At 35.8% G+C, this 24788-nt stretch overlaps 1 long non-coding RNA gene across 2 annotated transcripts; it reads left to right on the top strand.

Annotated features, from left to right (window-relative positions):
• Positions 1–21562: 21562 nt before the first annotated feature.
• LOC116570936 lies at positions 21563–22233 on the top strand. Of its 2 annotated transcripts, none has more exons than XR_004277601.1 (3): positions 21563–21642; positions 22037–22123; positions 22195–22233. It is a non-coding gene; the product is annotated as an uncharacterized LOC116570936 (long non-coding RNA). The 2 variants fall into 2 exon arrangements; XR_004277602.1 differs by lacking the exon at positions 21563–21642 and adding an exon at positions 21911–21984 and having other exon boundaries at positions 22055–22123.
• Positions 22234–24788: the final 2555 nt, after the last annotated feature.

Genomic DNA, 24788 nt, shown 5'->3' with positions numbered 1-24788 from the left:
TTGAAGATCAAAAACACTGGGATGCTAGAAAAGAAATGAAGTGTGTTTTCTAGGCTTATTAGTAGAGTGGTCACAGCTAAGGAAAGTATTCCTTGCCTTCAGCACTTCTCAATAGAAGCCTCCAAAATTGCAAAGTAGAGAAAAAGTATAATAAAAAAAAAAACCACACACACAAAAACAAACAGAATATCCAAGAACACTGGGATAGTTACAATAGGTAAAAATATATGCAAAATGGGAATACTGGGAAAAGAAAGAGAAAAAGGAAAAGAAAGAAATATTTAAAACAATAATGACTGAGAATTTCCCCCAAAAGACACCCAGATCCAGGAAAGTTAGAGAAACCAAGCAGAATAAATACCAAAAACAATATACTTGGGCATATCATTTTCAAACTATTGAAAAACAAAGGTAAAGAAAAAAATATTGAAAGAAGACAGAGATGGGTGGAAAAGATTATTTATAGAGAAACAAATAATTGAATCTCACATAGAAAAAAATACAAACAAGAAGAGATTAGAGAGAAATAAAGTGTTGGAAAGAAAAGAAAGAATCCTTCAGTGTAAATTTCTGTCTCCTGTAAAATTATCCTTCAAAAATGAAGGGGAAAAAAAAACACTTTTTAAACAAACAAAAATTGAAGGAATTTGTTACAAGTAGTTTTGCCTTGTAGGAAATATTTAAAAAAAAACAAATAGAACAATGGAAATGGTATAGATCAGACATAGATATACACAAAAAGAAGCACAGGAGAATGAATAAATGAAAGTGAAAGAGAAACTTTTATTCTTGATCTCACAGATAAGAGTTTGTTCAAAATAATAACCACAATGTATTAAATTATATATGTACATATATATTTATATATTTTATATATGTTTATACATAGATGAAATTGAATGACATCAATGATGCAAGGAACCAGAAGGAAAAATTAGAATTAGTTTGTTATCAAAAGGTATTTGTATTACCAGTGAAGTAAAGTGAAAATGAACTTGGATTAGTTGTAAACATGTATCACATAATCCAGGGCAACAATTTGAAAAAGTGGAAAATGTGCAACATATATGCTGAGAAAGGAGTAAATATGGAACCATATCAAATCCCAACTGAAACCATAAAGGACAGGAAGAGATAAGAAGACAGTAGAGGAAAAAAGCAAGAACGACAAATAGAAAGCTAACAAGTATTGTAGATATGAGTCCAACTATCTTAACAATTTCTTTGAACATAAACAATGTGATTGCACCAATTAAAAGATAGATTATAAAAATGGATCAAAAACAAACCCAACTATATGTTGTTTATAAGAAAACCACTTTAAATATAAAGACAAATAGTTTAAAAGGAAATGGATGGAGAAAGATGTACCATGCTAACACTAATCAAAAGAAATCAGGAGTAGCTATACTAATTTCAAATAGAGCAAACTTTATTTACTTTTAAAGATTTTATTTATTTATTTGAGAGAAACACAGATAATGGTAGAGATAGTGAGAGAGAGCACAAGTGGGGAGGAGTGGAAGAAACATGCTCCCACTGAGCAGGACCCTGGGGTCTTCCCAGCAGACACTTCCCTCAATCCCAGGACCTTGGGTTCATGACTTGAACCAAAGACATATGCTTGACTGACCCACCAAGATGCCCTTCAAATAGAGCAAGCTTTAAAGAAAGAAATATTATCACAAAAAATGAAAAATGTTATGTAATAAAAAAGGAGTCAAAGTTCCAAAAACACTTAATAACTTCTTAAGTATCTGTGCCGAACAACAATATTGAAATATATGAAGAAAAATTTAACACATAAAACTGCAAGGAGGAAGCAATGAATCTATTATTACAGTGGAGACTTTAACTCTCCTCTAGCAAAAACGGATGGACCCCAGCATGCAGAATATCAGTAAAGATATAGTGGAACTCAACAATACCATCAATCAACTGGATATAGTGGAAATTTACAGATCACTTCATCCAGTGTCAGCAGACACTTTATTCTCAAGTTCATAAGGAACATTCATCAAGATAGATTACATTTGGGGCCATAAAATATGCCTTGACAAATTTTTCTTTTATATTTATGTTTATTTATGAATTAACACATTTGCCAAGAAAATATCATTTTGTAGAAAAGCTTGTTTATTTTTTGTTTGTGCTCTAAGAAAATATTTTGCATATATCTGAGGTCTATCTTAATATGTCATCATTTTTATAATTTGTTTTACTTATTCTGCTATTTTGTGAACCTATCAAGGCTACTAAAAAGTCCCATAATTTTATGTAAACTCTGTGAAATGAATGGATTTCAGGAAAATAGCATAAATCTAATTAATATAAGGGATATGTAGAATCTATATTTTAGAATGATTGAAATAGTAATAAATATTTTAAGTATATTATGCATAAGGAAATTTAATTCTTAAACTAGGCAAGGTAGGCACTAATATATAATTTGACTTTTAGGATTTTGGATAAAATCTCAAATTCAAATATATTAAGTCATAAATGATGCATTATCCCAAAATACATGATTGTTACCTATCAATACATATAGTAATTTTATTTTCAGTATTATATCAAATAAAAATACATTTGAAAGTATATTTAAATTACTCTTCCAACTCTTCCAAAAAGAAATGTTTTTTTTATCTCTTTTTTTTGAAAGTCCATAAATTTATTGAACTAATTTTTATGTTAAATTGCATATGGTAAATGCATGGGTTAAATCTTAACTTTATCAAAAAGTTTCAAAGGAATAACTTTTTGGAAACTTTTTGTATTAACACTTAAATCTATTATTGGGAATTACAAAAACTCCATGTGAAACTTGCTGATTTGAATACTCTGTAACTCATTTGACAAGAAAACATTTATGAATAGGATTATACCTTAAGGTTACATTTAGAGTATTTTGTTTTTAAGATTTTATTTATTTGTCAGAGTGAGCACAGGCAGACAGAATGGCAGGCAGAGACAGAGGGAGAAGCAGGCTCCTTGCTGAGCAAGGAGACTGATGCGGAACTCGATCTCAGGACGCCGGGATCATGACCTGAGCCGAAGGCAACTGTTTAACCAACTGAGCCACCCAGGCATCCAGACTATTTTGTTTTTTAATCTACCATTTTTTTTTTTATGTTTTAATGATGTTAATAAGCATTCTTTTCTTTCCATTCAAAGAGCACCCTTTAACATTTCTTCTTGTAAGGCAGGTCTGGTGATTATGAACTCTTTCAGCTTTTGTTTGTTTAGGAAATTCTTTATCCCACCTTTATTTGTTTTTCTTTCTTTCTTCCTTCCTTCCTTCCTTCCTTCCTTCCTTCCTTCCTTCCTTCCTTCCTTTCTTTCTTTCTTTCTTTCTTTCTTTCTTTCTCTTTCTTTCTTTCTTTCTTTCTTTCTTTCTTTCTTTCTTTCTTTCTTTCTTTCTTTCTTTCTTTCTTTCTTTCTTTTTTAATTAACATACTAATGTATTATTAGCCCCAGGGGTACAGGTCTGCGAATCGCCAGGTTTACACACTTCAGAGCACTCACCATGGCACATGCCCTCCACAATGTCCATAACTCCACCACCCTCTCCCTGCCCGCCTACCCCCAGAAAACTTCAGTTTGTTTTTTGAGATTGAGTCTTTTATGGTTTGTCTCCCTCGTGATTCCATCTTGTTTAATTTATTCTTTTCCTACCCTCCAAACGCCCCACGTTGCATCTCCACTTCCTCATATCAGGGAGATCATATGATAGTTGTCATTATCCAATTGACTTATTTCCCTAAGCACAATACCCTCTAGTTCCATCCATGTTGTCACAATGGCAAGATATCATTTCTTTTGGTGGCTGCAAGATTTCATTTCTTTTGGTGGCTGCATTGTATATATATACCACTTCTTCTTTATCCATTCATCTGTTGATGGACATCTAGGTTCTTTCCATAGTTTGGCTATTGTGGAGATTGCTGCTATAAACATTTGGGTACACGTGCCCCTTTGGATCACTACATTTGTATCTTTAGGGTAAATACCCAGTAGTGCAATTGCTGGGTTGTGAGGTACCTCTATTTTCAACTTTTTGAGGAAGCTCCATGCTGTTTTCCAGAGTGGTTGCACCAGCTTGCATTCCCACCAACAGTGTAGGAGGGTTCCCTTTCCTCGGCATGCTCCCCAGCATCTGTCATTTCCTGACTTGTTAATTTCAGCCATTCTACTGGTGTGAGGTGATATCTCATTGTGGTTTTGATTTGTATTTCCCTGATGCCGAGTGATGTGGAATACTTTTTCATGTGTCTGGTGGCCATCTGGATGTCTTCTTCACAGTAATGTCTGTTCATGTCCTCTGCCCATTTCTTGATTGGATTATAAGTTCTTTGGGTGTTGAGTTTGCTAAGCTCTTTATAGATTTTGGATACTAGCCCTTTATCTGATATGTCATTTGCAAATATCTTCACCCATTCTGTCAGTGGTCTTTTGATTTTATTAACTGTTTCCTCTGCTGTGCAAAAGCTTTTGATCTTGATGAAATCCCAATAGATCATTTTTGCCCTTGCTTCCCTTGCCTTTAGTAATGTTCCTAGAAAAAAAGGTGCTGGGCTGAGGTCGAAGAGGTTGCTGCTCATATTCTCCTCAAGGATTTTGATGATTCCTTTCTCACATTGAGGTCCTTCATCTGTTTTGAGTCTATTTTCATGTGTGGTATAAGGAAATGGTCCAATTTCATTTTTGTGCATGTAGCTGTCCAATTTTCCCAACACCATTTGTTGAAGAGGCTGTCTTTTTTCCATTGAACATTCTTCCTTCCTTTGTTGAAGATTAGTTGACCATAGAGTTGATGGTCTATTTCTGAGCTCTCTATTCTGTTCCATTGATCTATGTGTCTGTTTTTGTGCCAGTACCATACTGTCTTGATGACGACAGGTTTGTAATGGAGCTTGAAGTCCAGATTTGTGATGCCACCAATGTTGGCTTTCTTTTTCAATATTCTTCTGGCTATTTGAGGTCTTTTCTGGTTCCATACAAATTTTAGGATTATTTGTCCCATTCCCTTGAAAAAAATGGATGGTATTTTGATAGGAAAACAATCTGCTTCTATTATAAAATAATATTTCTTCTTAAAGTGTAAAGTACATAATAAAAATGTATAGGTACATCTTTTGATAAAACAACAAATTATTACTTTAGTTTAAAAAAAGAATAATAAAATATATTTGCTACTTTCACTTGTGTAGTAGCTATAAAAGGGATATATTGTGGTACCTGGTTGGCTCAGTCAGAAGAGCATGCAACTCTTGAGCTCTGGGTCATGAGTTTGAGCTTCATGTTGGCTGTAGAGATTACTGAAAAAACAAACAAACAAACAAACAAAAGCTTATAAATAAAAGGAAGTGCAGAGCTAGATCACCATGACTAGCTGGCCCATATTTTAAAAATGTGTATTATTTTATAGGGTTAAAAAAGAATGTCTAAATATCATTAATTGAAGAAGAATGTTTAAAGACTAAAATTCACATTTTGCAAGAAAGGAAAATGCAATGTCTAATAAATTCATAAAAATTGCTTAATCACCATTACTCAGGAGGGAAATGCAAATCAAAACCACAGTAAAATAGCACCAAACACTTAATACAATGACTACAATTTTTAAAATCAATATTATTATTTCTCGACACTCATGGAGAACAACTCTATCACATAATTCTGATGGGAGTACGCACTGATATAACCTTTTGGGGGCATTATTTAGCAGTTTCTACTAAGAATTTAATTAAAATGAGATCCAAAATTATTCCTATTAGAGTAGATATGAGAAAATTCTCGGCAATACAACTTCAAAACAGTTTAAACTAGCAACAACCTACACTATCAAAAAATTTAGAATAGTACAAATTAATATATACACACACATACATACACACATGTATATGATATGTATATTTGCAAATATATATGGATATATACATACATAAACACATTTTGTAGCTATTATATTCAGTGATATATAGAAATAAATATATTATCAATGAATACCATACAGTGATGAGAATAAAGAAAATAATATTATAAGCCAAAACAAAGGAAAATATCAAAAACTTTTTGTTAGGCAAACAAGGCCAAACATATGATATATATATATATATATGTATATATATATATATATATACATATATATATATATATATGTGTTTCTATTAGAGAAGCGAGAAGGGCAAAGAGAAAGGGAGAGAGAATTTTAAGCAGGCTCCATGCCCAGCATGGAGCTCAGTGTCGGCCTTAATCTCAGGACTCTGAGACATAACTGGAGCTGAAATCAAGAGACTGATGCTTAACTGACTGAGCCACCCAGACACCCCAAACATACTGCATTTAAAAAAGCAAATTTATGGTGATAAAATTCTTCATAGAATTTAGCTTTTGGATGAAATGGGTTTATAGAACAATAGATGAACTGTGAATATACCAGAAATGTTTTATTATCTTGATCTGGCAGCTGGGTAAATTAATTTGTTTAATTTATAAAAATTTGAGCTCTAAGCATAATGTATTCAGTAACACATTTATTTGAAAATATTCCCTACAGAGTTTTCTAAATAATAGGGTTCCACTCTTGGTCATTTTCATCTGTGAGTCCTGACCATGAGTTGTACTTTAAAAACTCTCCTAGAGATAATTTGACCAAACTCTACTCTAGAAAGAGAAAAACAGGTCTTGAAAGATTAAGTTATTGGTACATATCAAGGCTGGAACAAATCTAAAATTTTAAACTCAAACCTAAACCTCCTAGATTCTGAGTTCATTCTACTTCATAAGGCATTTATTCATTCAACATTTTTTTTAATTTAATACATTTACTTCTAATATACACCAAAATTCCTGTACTTCCTATGACACATTGTCAATAGTCTAATGACATGTTATTAATCTATTCTGAGAAATAAGTGATATAGGTGGAGATTACATGTCAACTAGCCTATAACAAGCCATTGCAATAGTGCTTCATGATCATACTATTAGAACAAAAGAATTGTGTGTTATTATGGAACTCTATGTATGATATCTATCTTCCAGGTAGATGAGTTTGCTCTGTTGCCCACTCTTTCCTGACCATGTACAAAGGCATTTGAAATTTTTATTTCAAGGAGAATTTATAAATGGTCATCTTCTTCCTTGATACAGAGCTTTATAAAAAATAGCCATATTGTTATAATATAGTATGAAGCTAAAGATAAAACACAACTTGTAGAAGACTTCCACTGTCTAGTTATGTAATGGTCTTCTGCATACATTTGAGGTATCTGGCTAATTGAAGTTTTTTTAGCTTTTTCCAGCAAGAGATCACAAAGTATTCTGTGGTTTGCTTATTTGATTCTGTTATACATACAGGAAACTTGATATTGTTGCTGTGTTTAAGCTCAGTATTAGCCTTAAAGATGGAAATACAATATAAGTATGTGTGATAATTAAACTCAACACTCATATCTCTCTGAAAGTTTATGGGTACAATGACCTGAGCAAGTAAACAAGAGGAATAATGTTAACTTGTGTTATGGACTAAATGTTTGTGTTCCCCTAAATTCATATATTGAAACCTTCCTCCCACAACATGATGGTATTAGAAGATGAGGCTTTGGGGAAATAATTAGGATTAGAGGAGTTCATTAGGGTGGAGCCCTCATGATAAAATTAGGGTCTTGGGGTGCCTGGGTGGCTCAGTCAGTTAAGAATTCAACTCCTGAGTTCAGCCCAGGTTATGATCTCAGGATCATGAAATCAAGCCCTGATTGGTCTTCATGCTCAGCATGGACCCTGCTTAAGATTCTCTCTCCATCTCGTTTTTTCTCTTCCCCTAATGTGTTCTCTTTCTCTCTCTCTCAAAAAAAAAAAAAAAATTCTCTTATGAAAAGAAACAAAACAGTTTGCTTCCCCTCTCTGCTTTCTTCTTTGTAAGACTATTACGAGATAAGAGGATCATCTAAGAGGAGATCCTCCCAGACATTTGATCACTTGATCTTGAACATCCCAGTCACCAAAACTGTAAGAAATAAAAGTTTTTTGTTTGACCTATCCAGATTATGGTAATCTTATCGCAGCTAAACTGACAAAGGCACGATCTCATCTGAAACAAATTCTATCAACTTTTATTTCCTAAATTCAATATATCCTGAACTTGTTCTCAATATAAAAGTATATACCTATTCAGGGTTTGCCAAACTCATTACTGATTGATATAATTTCCTTTTAAAAAAGTCTTTCCCAAGGTTCTTATCCATATAATGCCTTGGATATATAGACACCATTAAAATAGTTTGATTGACAATAGCCACTAGCCATCTAAGCATCCTGAAACTGTATATAGTCATAGAAAATGGTCACTTGAATTCTAGTAGTGACAGATAAAAGAATAAATTCTGGAATGTTGGGGAAACTGTACAAAGGATTGAAAACACATCACTCTCTATCCAGAGAAAGAGAATTATCTCTAGAGTAATGCTCTTGTCAGCAATGAATCAAATAAATGATTTACCTTACTGAAGTCAGAAGAAGAAAAAACAAAAAAAGAAAGAAAAGAAAAAGAAAAAGAGTCTTGAAAATATAAACATGAGCCTAGTATTTAGTCAGATAAATAATAAAAACACTGTCCCTTTTCCCTTAATTCTGTTTTCAGTAATGAGAATACCATCCAATTTATAATTCTTTTGACATGATTTGTATATAAGAAGCAGAGGAATCAATGAAAGTAGAAAACAGTTTTTTCAAAACATGTTTCAATTTATAAATCAACTCAGACTGATAACCAAAAACTTGACTGAAGATAATGTTAGCAGTAGATGCTCTCCTATGCATACATCCTCTCTCTTCTCTCTACCCCATTCTGTTTAGGACTTTGTAAGGCTGAAATTCTTATTTTTTAAATTACATTAGGAGGTTTTCATTTAGTCTCTTAATTCGAGGTCTTAGATAAAAAGGCATTTTTCAATGCTTCTCCTAAAAAAAAAAAAATGTGCTTCAATGGGAACAAACAAGAATGATATATAAACATTCATTTATGAATACACTTAATATCTGGTGATTGTATTAACTCAAACTTATATTTTATAATTTGATACATTAAGATTGATTAACAATCTATGTGGGTATAATCCCCTACTGATAAAATGTTTGAAGTATACATGTTGTTTAATAAAAAGAAAATAATTGGAATGCCTGGGTGGTTCAGTGGGTTGCGCCTCTGACTTCAGCTCAGGTCATGATCTCGGGATCCTGGGATCGAGTTCCACATCAGGCTCTCTGCTGAGTGAGAAGCCTGTTTCCCCCTCTCTCTCTGCCTGCCTCTCTGCCTAGTTGTGATATCTCTCTCTCTCTCTCTGTGTCAAATAAATACATAAAAATCTTTAAAAATACAAATAAATAAAAATAAAATAATTTAAATAAGTCTTTGTACCAGGGCACCTGTGTGGTTCAATTAGTTAAGTGTCCCAATCTCGGTTTAGTCTCAGGTCATGATAAAGAAGATGTTATTATTCAGCAATTAAAGAAAGAAAGAAAGAAAGTCTGTCATTTGCCCTATGCCCCTCCCCCCACTCTCTCCTTCTCTCTTTCTCTGTCTCTCCAAATAAATGAATGAATATTTTTTTCCATTCATCTGCCTCCACCTACCACAATTCTATACTTCCTGCCAAGCCCACCTCATTTCCTAGTTCTTTTTTTTTATTTTATTTATTCTTTTTTGATAGTAACAAGATTTTTTTAATAACATATAATATACTATTTGTGTAGGCAACCACGGACTGAGCTAGAGGCGAGGGATCAAACCATGCCCTGACTTGTACCTCCTGAATATCAGTTGAGTTGCGCTTGAGAAAGAGCCTGAGACTCGCTGACATGACTGCCTGCCCATACTAGAGGTAAAACTGGGTTGCACATTTAAATGTTACAAGATTGCCCTGTACTTGCATGGATTATAAATTGCACCATTGTAAATTCATGAATTGCTAGTTAAAGATTAGCTAAGTAGACAAAAGTTACTGGCATCAGAAGGTGTGCTACCAGCGCTTGGGAAATGGGTTTCATAAAAGCTTTGAGGAGTTTCATGTGAATGTTACATGTATGAGCAATCAACCAAAAATAGATACTTCCTTATAATTGTTTCTGTTAGCTATATAATGCCTCACAGCGCTGAATAAAATTGGCACTGCTTCGACATCATCCACTGTGTCCCTCCTGTCCCCATCTCTTTACGTCTCATCATCCTCTCACCCTCTCAACCATGATCGTGTTGTCGCGCCAGCCACAACATATTTGTTTTATGGTACAGGTCTGTGAATCATCAGTCTTACACAATTCACAGCACTCACCATAGAATATACCCTCCCCAATGTCCATAACCCAGACAGTCTATCTATCTGATACACACCAGTAACCTTCAGTTTGTTTCCTGAGATTAAGATTCTCTTATGGTTGTCTACCTCCCTGGTTGCATCTTGTTTCATTTTTACCTCCCTTGCCCCAACGACCCCCCAACCCTGCCCCTCAAATCCCTCATATCAGAGAGGAAGCTCCATGCTATTTTCCAGAGTGGTTGCACCAGCTTGCTTTCCCACCAACAGTGTAGGAAGGTTCCCCTTTCTCCGCATCCTCGGCAGCATTTGTCATTTCCTGACTTGTTAATTTCAGCCATTCTACTGGTGTGAGGTGATATCTCATTGTGGTTTTGATTTGTATTTCCCTGATGCCGAGTGATGTGGAACACTCTTTCATGTGCCTGTTGGGCATCTGGATGTCTTCTTTGCAGATATGTCTGTTTGTGTCCACTGCCCATTTCTTGATTGGATTATAAGTTCTTTGGGTGTTGAGTTTGCTAAACTCTTTATAGATTTTGGATACTAACCCTTTATCTGATATGTCATTTGCAAATATCTTCTCCCATTCTGTCAGTGGTCTTTTGATTTTGTTAACTGTTTCCTCTGCTGTGCAAAAGCTTTTGATCTTGATGAAGTCCCAATAGATCATTTTTGCCCTCGCTTCCCTTGCCTTTAGTAATGTTCCTAGAAAAAAGGTGCTGGTCTGCGGTCGAAGAGGTTGCTGCTCATATTCTCAAGGATTTTGATGGATTCCTTTCTCACATTGAGGTCCTTCACCCGTTTTGAGTCTATTTTCATGTGTGGTGTAAGGAAATGGTCCAATTTCATTTTTGTGCATGTAGCTGTCCAATTTTCCCAACACCATTTGTTGAAGAGGCTGTCTTTTTTCCATTGAACATTCTTTCTTCCTTTGTTGAAGATTAGTTGACCATAGAGTTGATGGTCTATTTCTGAGCTCTCTATTCTGTTCCATTGATCTATGTGTCTGTTTTTGTGCCAGTACCATACTGTCTTTTTTTTTTTTTTTTTTTTTAGTACCATACTGTCTTGATGATGACAGGTCTGTAATAGAGCTTAAAGTCCAGATTTGTGATGCCACCAACGATGGCTTTCTTTTTCAATATTCCTCTGGCTATTCAAGGTCTTTTCTGGTTCCATAAAACTTTAGGATTATTTGTTCCATTCTTTTGAAAAAAATGGATGGGATTTTGATAGGCATTGTATTAAGTGTGTCGATGGTTTTAGGTATCATGGACATTTTCACAATATTTGTTCTTTCAATCCATGAGCATGGAACGTTTTTCCATTTCTTTGTGTCTTCCTCAATTTCTTTCATGAGTACCTTATAGTTTTCTGAGTATAGATTCTTTGTCTCTTTGGTTAGGTTTATTCCTAGGTATCTTATTGTTTTGGGTGCAGTTGTAAATGGGATTGACTCCTTTATTTCTCTTTTCTCTGTCTTGTTGTTGGTGTAAAGAAATGCAACTGATTTCTGTGCATTGATTTTATATCCTGACAATTTACTGAATTCCTGTACAAGTTCTAGCAGATTTGGAGTGGAGTTTTTTGGGTTTTCCACATATAGTATCATATCATCTGCAAAGAGTGATCGTATGGCTTCTTCTTTGCCAATTTGGATGTCTTTAATTTCTTTTTGTTGTTTAATTGCTGAAGCTAGGACTTCTAGTACTATGTTGAATAGCAGTGATGATAATGGACATCCCTGCCGTGTTCCTGACCTTAGCAGAAAAGCTCTCAATTTTTCCCATTGAGAATGATATTTGCAGTGGTTTTTTCATAGATGGTTGTGATGATATTGAGGTATGTAACCTCTATCCCTACACTTTGCTGAGTTTTGATCAGAAAAGGATGCTGTACTTTGTCAAATGCTTTTTCAGCATCTATTGAGAGTATGATATGTCTCTTGTTCTTTCTTTTATTAATGTATTGTATCACATTGATTGATTTGCAGATATTGAACCAAACTTGCAGCCCTGGAATAAATCCTACTTGGTCATGGTGAATAATCCTTTTAATGTACTGTTGTATCCTATTGGCTAGTATTTTGGTGAGAATTTTTGCCTCTGTGTTCATCAAGGTTATTGGTCTGTAATTCTCTTTTTTGATGGAATCCTTTTCTGGTTTTGGGATCATGGTAATGCTGGCCTCATAAAATGAGTTTGGAAGTTTCCCTTCCATTTCTATTTTTTGGAACAGTTTCAGGAGAATAGGTTTTAATTCTTCATTGATGTTTGGTAGAATTACCCTAGGAATCTATCTGGTCCTGGGCTCTTGTTTTTTGGGAGATTTTTGATGACTGCTTCAATCTCCATACTGGTTATGGGTCTGTTCAGGTTTTGTATTTCTTCCTGGTTCAGTTGTGGTAGTTTATATGTCTCTAGGAATACATCCATTTCCAGACTGTTAAATTTGCTGGCATATAGTTGCTAATAATATGTTCTCATAATTGTTTGTATTTCTTTGGTGTTAGTTGTACTCTCTCCTCTTTCATTCTTGATTTTATTGATTTGGTTCCTTTCTCTTTTCTTTTTGATAAGTCTGGCCAGGAGTTTGTCAATCTTTTTTTTTTTTTTTAAAGATTTTATTTATTTGTCAGAGACAGAGGGAGAGAGAGCGAGCGAGCACAGGCAGACAGAGAGGCAGGCAGAGGCAGAGGGAGAAGCAGGCTCTCTGCCAAGCAAGGAGCCTGATGTGGGACTCGATCCCAGACCCTGGGATCATGACCTGAGCCGAAGGCAGCTGCTTAACCAACTGAGCCACCCAGGCATCCCAGGAGTTTGTCAATCTTATTAATTCTTTCAAAGAACCAGCTCCTAGTTTCCTTGATTTGTTCCATTGATATTTTTTGTTTCTATTTCATTGATTTCTGCTCTGCTCTTTACTACTTCTCTTCTGCTGGGTTTAGGCTTTCCTTGTTGTTCTTTCTGCAGCTCCATTAAGTGTAGGGTTAGGTTGTATATTTGATACCTTTCTTTTCTCTTGAGAAAGGCTTGTACTGCTATATATTTTCCTCTCAGGACTGCCTTTGTTGTGTCCCACAGATTTGTTGTGTTTTCATTATCATTTGTTTCCATGATTTTTTTTTCAATTCTTCTTCAATTTCCTGGTTAACCCATTCATTCTTTAGAAGGATGATCTTTAGTCTCCATGTATTTGGATTCTTTCCAAATTTCCTCTTGTGATTGAGTTCTAGCTTTAGAGCACTGTGGTCTGAAAATATGTAGGGAATGATCCCAATATTTTGATACTGATTGAGATCTGATTTTTGACCCACGATGTGATCTATTCTGGAGAATGTTCCATCTGCTTTCGAGAGGAATGTGTATTCTGTTGCTTTGGGATGGAATGTTCTATATATATCTGTGATGTCTATCTGGTCCAGTGTGTCATTTAAGGCCTTTATTTCCTCGATCTTTCGTTTGGATGATCTGTCCATTTCAGTGAGGGGAGTGTTAAAGTTCCCTTCCATTATTGTATTATTGTTGATGTGTTTCTTTGATATTGTTATTAATTGGTTTATGTAGTCGGCTGAATCCATGTTAGTGGCATAAATATTTTAAATTGTTAGAACTTCTTGTTGGACAGACCCTTTCAGTATGATATAGTGTCCTTCCTCATCTCTTATTATAGTCTTTGGCTTAAAATCTAATAGGTCTAATATAAGGATTGCCACCTCAGCTTTCTGTTGATGCCCATTAGCATGGTAAATTGTTTTTCACCCTCTCACTTTAAATTTGGAGGTGTCTTTGGGTCTAAAATTTCTTGTAGACAGAATATTGATGTGTTTGTTTGTTTGTTTGTTTTGTTTTGTTTTGTTTTTATCCATTCTGATACTCTGTGTCTTTTCATTGGGGCATTTAGCCCATTTACATTCAAGGTAACCTATTGAGAGATAAATTTAGTGCTATTGTATTGCCTGTAAGGTGACTGTTGCTGTACATCATCCCTGTTCCTTTCTGATCTACAACTTTTAGGCTCTCTCTTTGCTTAAAGGACCCCCTTCACTCTTTCCTGTAGAGCTGGTTTGGTGTTTACAAATACTTCTAGTTTTTTTGTTTAGTTTAGTTTAGTTTTGTTTTGTTTTTGTCCTGGAAGCTTTTTATCTTTCCTTCTATTTTCAATAATAGCCTAGGTGGATATAGTATCCTTGGCTGTGTGTTGTTCTCATTTAGTACTCTGAATATATCATGCCAGTTCTTTCTGGCCTGCCAGGTCCTTGTGGATAAGTCTGTTGCCAATCTAATATTTTTAACATTGTAATTTACAGACTTCTTGTCCCATACTGCTTTCAGGATTTTTTCTTTGTCACTAAGACTTATAAATTTTACTATTAGATGACTGGCTGTGGACCTATTCTTATTGATTTTGAGAGGGTCTCTCTGTTCCTCCTGGATTTTGATGTTTGTTCCCTTTGCCACATGAGAGAAATTCTCTACAATAATTCTCTCCAATACACCTTCTGCTCCCCTCTCTCTTTCTTCTTCTTATGGAATCCCAATTATTCTAATGTTGTGTCATCTTATGGTAACACTTCTCTCTCGAATTCTCCGCTCGTGGTCCAGTGGTTGCTTTTCTCTTTTGCTCAGCTTCTTTATTCTCTATCATTTGGTTTTCCATACCACTAATTCTTTCTTCTGCCTCATTTATCCTAGCAGTAAGAGACTCCACTTTTTATTATACCTCATTAATAGCTTTTTTTTTTTTTAACTTGGTTATATTTTAGTTCTTTTATTCTCCAGAAAGGGCTTTTATTTCTCCAGACATGGTTTCTCTAATATCTTCCATGCCGTTTTCGAGCCCGACTAGCACCTTGAGAATCGTCATTCTGAACTCTAGATCTGACATATTACCAATGTCCATATTGATTAGTTCCCTGGCCTTCAGTACTGCCTCTAGTTCTTTTTTTTTTTTTTTTTTTTTTTTGGTGAGTTTCTCCACCTTGTCATTTTATCCAGATAAGAATATATGAAGGAGCTAATAAAATACTAAAAGCATGGCAAAGATCCCAGTAAAATGTGCTTTAACCAAATCAGAAGAGACCCCAAATCGTGGGAGGGAAGACAGGGGGTAAAAAGAAGTTCAGAAAAAAAAATTAAAAAAGAAAAAATATATATATATATTAGACTGGTGACTATAATAGGGTTACCCACTTAATTTTGGGAGTATTTTGGCTTCTTAGAAGAGACAACCTCCCAAAATTTTAAAGAATGAAAAACACATGTTAGAGTAAACACGATGAAATATGACTCTAAAGATGAACATTTTAAAAAAAATTCTAATAAAGGAGTTGATAATATAACTTGGTTGAGAGAATAAAGAAAAAGAAAGTGGAGAGAATTTGCTAAGGCTGGAGACTAGAACAAAGCCCTGTGCTAGATTTAGGATATACTTTGATCTATTAGAAGAAGTTGTATCCCAAATTTTTTTAGAAGAAAAAACCCTATGTGCGTACAAAAAAAAAAAAAAAAGATACAATGAGGGATAAAATATGACTATAATAATGAAGGTTCAAAAAGTTTTTTTTAAGGTATTGTTAAGATAAACTAGTTAAAAAATGTTAAAAGAGAAAAGGGTAAAAGTTAAAAAAAAAGCAGAAGAAAAAAATAATATTAAAAAAATTAATTAATTTTGCAAGACTAAAGAATCATGGGGAGAAAGCCATGAATTCCATGCTTTTCTTTCTCCTCCTCTAGAATTCTGCTGTTCTCCTTGGTAAGTGAACTTGGTTGTGAACTGGATTTCTTGCTGATCTTCTTGGGGAGGAGCCTGTTGCAGTGATTCTCAAGTGTCTTTGCCCAAGTCAGAATTACATGGCCCTTACCAGGGGCCAGGCTAAGTAATCTGCTTGGGTTTGCTTTCAGGAGCTTTTGTTCCCTGAACACTTTCCATAGAGTTTCGGAGGACAGGAATGAAAATGGCAGCCTCCCAATCTCCAGCCTGGAGGAACCTAGAGCTCAGGGCCCCACTCCTCAGTGCACCTTCAGAGAAAAGAGTCACTCCCATCTCCCTGGCCTCTGGCTGTGCTCCAAGCTCACCCAGTCTGTGACCAAGCATCTCTGTCTCTGGCACACAGTTCCACCTGGAGTCTCCAAACCCTGCAGATCCCTGCACTATTCCAGGGGTGTCTCCCTGGATCTTGTGGGGTGCCCACTCACAGAGCAGTGGCCTTTGCCACAGATCACAATTTAAGGTAACCCCAAGTTGAGAGCTCAGTCCTCAGCTCTTTCTCTGTAGCCAGCTTCCCTGCTTCTGTGACTTCATGGGACCTGAGACCACACTGTCCCCATGTGGGCTTCACCCTGGTTTAGTCTTTGAAGCGATGTCCCTCAGTGGAGCAGACTTTTAAAAGTTCTGATTTTGTGCTCCATTGCTCCACTGCTTGTCGGGAACTAGCCCCAACACCCGTGGTCTATCTTCCCGTAACTTTGGATTCACTTCTCCGCAGATCCTACCTTTCAGAAAGTGGTCAATTTTCTGTTTCTAGAATTTCTGCTCTTCTTATCTTCAATCTCCTTTTGGATTTGTAGGTATTTGGTATGGTTTTATAAGCTATCTAGCTGATCTCCTGCTACCTGATGTCATCTCAGCCTGCTACATCTCTGCCATCTTGACTCCCCCCACAAATCTACCATTTTTTTGGTGACTATTTAGAGGCCTACCTTCTTTTTTCTTACATTACCAAGTTCACATTTAATGTGTTATGTAACAATATTGTCCATTGTTATCCTTTTCTAGTTTGCCTTTACATTTTGTTTTTATGAATTTTCATTCAGAAGTTTGGGGTTTTTTGTTTGTTTGTATTTTTTTTGTTGTTATTTTCCCTTTTTCCCTTTTCACATTTACCCTTTTCTCCCACACTTCTGCCTCCGGTAACCATCAATCTGTTGTCTAGATCTATGAACTTGTTTTTTTATTAGTTCATTTGTTTATTTTGTTTGAAGATTGAACATATAAAAGAGATCACATTGTATTTGTTTTTCTCTGATTTATTTCACTTAGCCTAATGCCCTCAATGTCTACCTTTTTTTTTTTTTGCCATGACAAGATTTCATTCTTTTTTATGGCTGAATGATATTCTATTGTATGTGTATGCCACACTTTCTTTATCCATTCATTAATCCATGGACAGTTTAGTTGTTTTCACATTTTGGTTACTGTAAATAATGTTGCAATGAACATGGGGGTGCATAATATCTTTTTGAGTTAAATATGTGGATAAATTCTCAAAAGTGGAATTGCTGGATCAGATAGGTACCCAGAAGTGAAATTGCTACATTAAAATGGTAATTCTACTGCTAATTTTTTGAGGAGCATCCATAGTGGCTACACAAATTTACATTCCCATCAAGAGCTCACAAGTGTTCCCTTTTCTCCACATCCTCATCTATATCTATATCTATATCTATATATATACACACACACATATATATAATTTATAATTTATATAAAATAATAATTATATATAGTATATAGTGTATAGTATTATATTATTACTCATCTTTTGATAATAGCCATTCTAACATGTGCAAAGTTATAGCTCATTTGGTTTTTATTTATATTTCCCTGATGAGTAATGATGTTGAACGTCTGTTCACATACCAGTTGAACATCTGCAAGTCTTCTTGCAAATATTTTCTCCCATTCAGTAGGTTGCCTGTTCATTTTGTTGATGGTTTCCTTTGCTGTGCAGAAGCTTTTTAGTTTGAGGTAGGTTCATTTGATTATTTTTTGTTTTTGTTGCTTTTGTATTTGGTGTCAGGATGAAAAAAATCATCACCTAGACTTATGTTAAGTATCTCATCACTTATGTTCTCATCTAGGAGTTTTATGTGGCTTCAGGTTTGACATTCAAGTCTTTAACTCATTTTGAATTGATTTTTAGGTGTGGTGTAAGAGAGTGATCGAGTTTCTTTTGCATGTGACTATCCAGTTTGCCCAACGTCATTTATTGAAGACAATGCTGGGTTGTTGTTGTTTTTTTTCTATTATATATTTTTGGCTTTTTTGTCATATATTAATTAACTATATACACATGGTTTATTTCTGATCTCTCTCCTATTCTATTGATCTATGTTTCTGTTCTTTATGCCAATACCACACTGCTTTCATGACTATGGCTTTGTAATATAGTTTGAAAACAGGGAGCATGATGCCTCCAGTATTGTTCCTTCTCAAGATTGCTTTGGATATTTGGCATCTTTGGGGTTCCAAACAAATTTTGGGATTATTTGTTCAACTTCTATGGGTGGTTAATGTTATTGTAGTTTTGATAAAGAGCACATTGAATTTGTAGATTGCTTTGGGTTGGATGGATGTTTTAACACTCGAAAGCAATGAAGATGTTTGTCAGTAGGTAAATGGATATATATACTGTGATACACCTAGAGAATGCAATATTGTTCAGTGTGTGCTAATAAGAAATGAGCTACCAAGTCATGAAAAGAAGTGAAGTAAACTTGAATGCATATTACTAAGAAGCCAATCTGAAAAAACAAAATCCTATATAATTCCAACTAAGTAACATCTGGAAAACTCAAAACTATGGAGACAGTAAAATGATCAGTGTTTTCCAGGGCTTACAGTAGAGGGAGAAAACACAAAATAATTTTAGAACAGTGAAAATACTCTGCACTCTATTATAATGATGGAGACATGCCATTATACATTGGTCTAAGCTTTTTGAATGGAATGTACAATACCAAGAATGAACCCAAAAGTAAATTGTGTATTTGGGGTGATTATGATGTGTCATTGTAGGTTCAGCAATTTCAACATAGGTATCACACTGGTAGGGGATGTTAACAATGAGGAGGCTATCCATGTGCAGAGGCAGGAGGTAAATGGCAAATATACCTAACGTTCAGTATTTTGGTAAACCTAAAGCAGCTCTAAAAAAGAACAGTGTTAAACTTCAATAACTTACATGAAGAAATATAAAAATAGAAGACACAAGCCAAAATAACTATGTTTATTATTTTCAATAATAAAAAAGAGCATACCAAGAGTTTAAGATTAAAAAAAAATGGGTAGAGGAAATTATAAAGTGGGTAGAAGAAATTATATGTCTTACAATGTACTGGAATTACAAAACTAATTTTAAAAAATCTTTCTGTCACAGAATCAAAAAGCTCTACAAATCTGAAACAGGATTAACACAAATAAAGTGTACCCAGAAATGTCATATGACAATTGCTGAAAATAAAACACCATATAAGGAGGGGGAGTGGAGACTCTGGAGTAAATTTTTTAAATTTACATTTAAAGGAACATCAATAAAGTAACAGCTGACATCTCAAAAGAAAGAATGGAAACCAGAGCCCTATAGAACTATATTCCTTATGCTTCAAGAAAATAACTTTCAAGATAAAATGAAGCCTAAATAAAGACACTTTCAGCCAAACAAAATAGAAAAATTCACCAGTAGCAGACCTGCTCCAAATAGAAGGGAAAAGAACAGTCTTCACTCAGAAGGAAACATAACCTGAAAGGGAGTTCAAAGGGAAAGAATAAATATGAGAAACAGAAAATTTATACATAGCAGTAAATTTAATAAAATATTAACCAGTAAAACAGTAATGAAAATATTTGTGGAGTTTACAACATGGAGATAAATAAAATGCATAACAACAATCACATGTAATTTAAAAAGAGAATGCATAGTGTTAAAGTATTTCTAAGGTTCTTCATTATCCAGGAATTTTTTTTTAATTATTTTATATTCAGGGTGCCTGGTTCAGTGAGTTAAACTTCTTCCTTCAGCTCAGGTCATGATCCCAGGGTCCTGGGATCGAGCCCCACATCAGGCTTTCTGCTCAGCAGGGAGCCTGCTTCCCTCTCTCTCTCTCTGCCTGCCTCTTTGCCTAGTTGTGATCTCTCTCTGTCAAATAAATAAATAAAATCTTTAAAAAATAATAGGGGCACATGGGTGGCTCAGTGGGTTAAAGCCTCTGCCTTCGGTTCAGGTCATGATCCCAGGGTCCTGGGATCGAGTCCCATATTGGGCTCTCTGCTCTGCCGGGAGCCTGTTTCCTCCTCTCTCTCTGCCTGCCTCTCTGCCTACTTGTGATCTTTGTCTGTCAAATAAATAAACAAAATCTTAAAAAAATAAATAAAATAAAATAATAAATAAATAAATAAATAAAATTATTTTATATTCAAATTAATAAATATTGCATGATGTAATTCCTAGTGGATCCATTAAATGCAGAGTGAAAGCTTACATGAGTAAAATCAGATAAAGAGAAACACTTAATAGTCAAAATACTTAAAAAGAAGATAATTTTAAAAAGATAAAGATCTTGTATAGAAAATAAATAGTAAAATTATATACTCAATCTTAAATTATATCGATAATAATATTAAAAGTGAAACAACTAAACAAATCAGAACATGCTCTTTCCAAGAGCTTTTCCTTCTAAAGAAAAAGTTTCATTTAATCCAAAGATGAATGAGGAAACATAAAAAAATATATATTTAAAAACACTGGTTATATAAAACTTTAAGGCCAAGCCAAAATTGAGAAGAGTGTCAAAGAATTACAGAGACTTTGGCAGTGTTGTTATTGTGTACATGTGTGCACACAAACACATACACATAAATACTATACGAAAAAATAGAATAAACTCATTGACATCCACATGGGAGATAGGGAAACACTGAATACCAAAGAAGAAAAGCCACAAATCAAAAAGTGAGAGTCTGTGCAAGGAAAAGTAGGCTTAAGCATCAGATAATATTATTATTTTTTTTTTTTAAGATTTTATTTATTTATTTGACAGACAGAGATTACAAGTTGGCAGAGAGGCAGTCAGAGAGAGGAGGAAGCAGGCTCCCTGCTGAGCAGAGAGCCCGATGTGGGGCTCGATTCCAGGACCCGGGATCATGACCTGAGCCAAAGGCAAAGGCTTTAACCCCCTGAGCCACCTGTCGGGGTCACGCCCCCAAGATGGCGCCGGTCGTGCCCTTAAGATGGCGCCAGAGCAGTACAGATAGCCTAAAAAACATCTGCCCTGGCCACACGTGACCTCGTGCTCGTCACATGAGCACCATATGCCACCACTGCCTAAGAGCCCCAGATACCTCCTGTTCACGTGAACACCTCTGTGATTGGCTGTTATGCCCTATATAAGGCAAGGGAACTTCCCCGCAGGGGAAGGGGAAAGAAGGGGAGGAGAAAGATCGACCAGGGAATAAACAAGAGCTTGTACATCGACCTGTGTGTGTGTTGCGTCATCTCTGTGGGCAGGGAGAGCGTGACATTTGGTGCCGAAACCCGGGAACTGTGAGTATATTTAAAAATAGCAAAGATACAGTGAAGGTAGAAATTCTGATACTGGTTGAGATATGTTCTGATTTACTGATAATATTGAGGTATATTTAACTTTTTAATTTTATGTGCATTGATCTCACATTGAATAGTTTTGTCAGAGTGAAATACAATGTTTCTATTTTGTTTACTTGATTTTTAGAAATGGTAGTTCTAACAGGAAGATTTCGTGGAATAGAAGTTGTGCAGCTTTTTAAACTTAGCATTTTAGAGAGAAGGTGAGAGAAGGCAATACATGAGTACCTTTTCCCCCTCGTCATATTGCACGTTCGTCACTAGGACGACCACAAAGGAAAGGTTAGAAGTTTGCTGAAGAGCAACCACAAAGGGATTGCACGTTCATCACTAGGACGACCACAAAGGAAAGGTTAGAAGTTTGCTGAAGAGCAACCACAAAGGGACAGCAGCTGTATGTTTGCAGATCGCGACTGTAAAGGTGTTAGAAGTTTGCTGAAGAGCAACCACAAAGGGACAGCAGCTGTATGTTCGCGGATCGCGACTGTAAAGGTAAAGATAATGGGGTCGGAAATTTCTAGACTCCGAATGGAGAGCCCCTTGTGGGCACTTTTGAAAGCTAACTGAACCTCTCTTGAGAGTTATTTAAGAAGTTGTTTTTTAGGAGGTGGGAATTTGAATAGTAAACCTGCATCATCTCTGTGAAACCTTAAGATGATGAAATAGAATCTTTCTTTGTTCCTATTTCTTTAGTTATCACTGTCTTATCTAACACTTTGAACCAGTTAACTCAGTTGGAGGCTGGTGCTAATGTGGCTAAGGATGGGAGTTCAATCCTTTTATAGGTCCCTTAACTTAACACACTTACACAGAACTCTTCATAGCTACAGATTGCCACTTCTTGTAGGTATATATCTCGCAATTCAGCTCTTAGTCACTGGGAAGGTGAGGAGTATAGCTTAGCATAAGCCTTTCATCTCAAATGGAAAGACAGCTTAAATAATTGGTATATGTGATACTATAGACTTTTAATCTAATATTTAAATTAAACATAATAATGTAATATCTAAAATATGAGTCACTATAATTTTCTCTGGGTAAGACCATTTTCTAAATAGTATCTTTTAAAAATTAAATTTCAATAAATTAAGTTTCAGTAAAAATTAAGTATAAATACAAATAAAACATAATAAGAAAAGGTGAAATCCTGTTAACACTGAGTTCTTGTGCCTAAGTTTGGGTTTATCAAAGGAAAGTATACTTGGTGCTATACAAGGCAGCAGAGTCTTCAGTTCACATATACTATTCAGTATCACACAACTCCTAATTTCTGTTCTTGGCCTTTGCAGTTTATGTTAGTACCAGTTCATGTTAGTACTTTTCTCAGTTATGAGTTATGATTAGTATTATTTTTAGTACAATTTTTTGGTAAAAGATGTTAGATAAGTAAATATTGTTAAACACTTCAGTTGCTCTTAAGCTCCTCACATGCTGTTTAATCAGAAGTGTTGATTTGATCTCCAGAAAGAACCAAAGAAAGAGTTTACAAAGTATTTTGGCTGTTGTACTGACCTAGATTAGGATAGCTGCTGTCTGTCATTGCTCATTTGATATTGCGTTGCTAAGCAGTATCCAGAACTGAGGGACTACCCAACATCTCTATGCCTTTTTACCTCTTCTATGGTCTTAGGTATTCTGTACTTGACTTTGCTAACTTTGCAGGTCTAGGGATAAGAAGTTTATTGAGGTAATGGAGGGTTATAATCAAGTAATTTGCTTCTGCTAGAGATAAAGTGAATGGATTTTGTAATGAGTGGTCATGATCAGAATAAAGGTTAAAAGGAAGCAAGCATTATCAGATGGTTTTTAAAACTAATCTTTTGGCAGTAATTTCAAAAGTAATTGACACAGATTATTTAATCCCAGCACCCTCCTTTGGAGTAAACGATGGACCCCCCGATGCCTACTGTGGATACTCATCCTACCCTTCAGTGTTTTGACTCAACCATGGCAGAATAGAGAAGTACAATTATGGGCCATGGTGCAAGCCTGGCCCGCTCCTCTGCCCCTCTCTAACGACTCGACAGATTTTCCTTTGTTTTTCTCTACCAATGCAAGTACCGGCTTTCCATCTCTACCATACGAGAACACCGAAGCAGCTTACAACATCACTTCCTTACTCCTTTCCGGGAGCCTTTGCTTCTTTGTTCATTTTAACTATTCTTCTTCCTTTCAACCCCCTTGTATATCACTCGTAATGGTCCTCAATCAAAGGGTAGATCTCCTCCAGGAACAAATGAACCTAATGTGGCAAATTCTCTCCACCAGTTGTATCCAGCCCTTATCGGGCATATGCATCACATCTAACTTGTATTCTAATCTCTCTTGAGCAGCAAACCTCTCCCAAGAATTATCTCAGATGCTCAACAGCACCTGGTCAGCCAAATTCCACAATCTGACAGCCTCACTCCGGATGGAGATTCTGCAGATCAATGCCACGAGAGTCAACCCTCTCACAGCCTCCCAATTCCTACAAACTATGCAGGCAGTGGTGGCTTTTGGGAAATCCTGGTTTGGGACTATTGCATTCGGCTGTATTGTGTTCCTCATCCTCCTCCTGGCGCTGCGTTGGATAAGGGCCCTCCAACGCACATTAGCCAGAGACCGGCAGGCTGTACATCAAGCCTTGGTAACCACAGAGCATGGTAGCTCACCCCAAGTATGGCTTAGCATGCTGGACCAGTAGTCAATGACGGGTAATGAGGACGATAACGGCATACCAACCTAAGACAGAAGCTGCAGCATGCTCTGCAGTATTTGATGACGGGTAAGGGCGCAAACTGATCATCCCAACCTAAGACAGGCACGGTCCCTTATCCATACAAATAAATAAAGAAGGGGGAGCTGTCGGGGTCACGCCCCCAAGATGGCGCCGGTCGCACCCCTAATGGCGCCGGAGCAGTGCAGACAGCCTAAAAAACATCTGCCCTGGCCACATGTGACCTCGTGCTCGTCACATGAGCACCGTATGCCACCACTGCCTACGAGCCCCAGATACCTCCTGTTCATGTGAACACCTCTGTGATTGGTTGTTATGCCCTATATAAGGCAAGGGAACTTCCCCGCAGGGGAAGGGGAAAGAAGGG

This window comes from Mustela erminea, chromosome 12, assembly GCF_009829155.1.
Source record: "Mustela erminea isolate mMusErm1 chromosome 12, mMusErm1.Pri, whole genome shotgun sequence".
In the NCBI taxonomy this organism is placed as follows: Eukaryota; Metazoa; Chordata; class Mammalia; order Carnivora; family Mustelidae; genus Mustela; species Mustela erminea.
The sequence above is the reverse complement of the archived record's forward strand: the minus strand, read 5'-3'. Positions and strand labels throughout refer to the sequence as shown.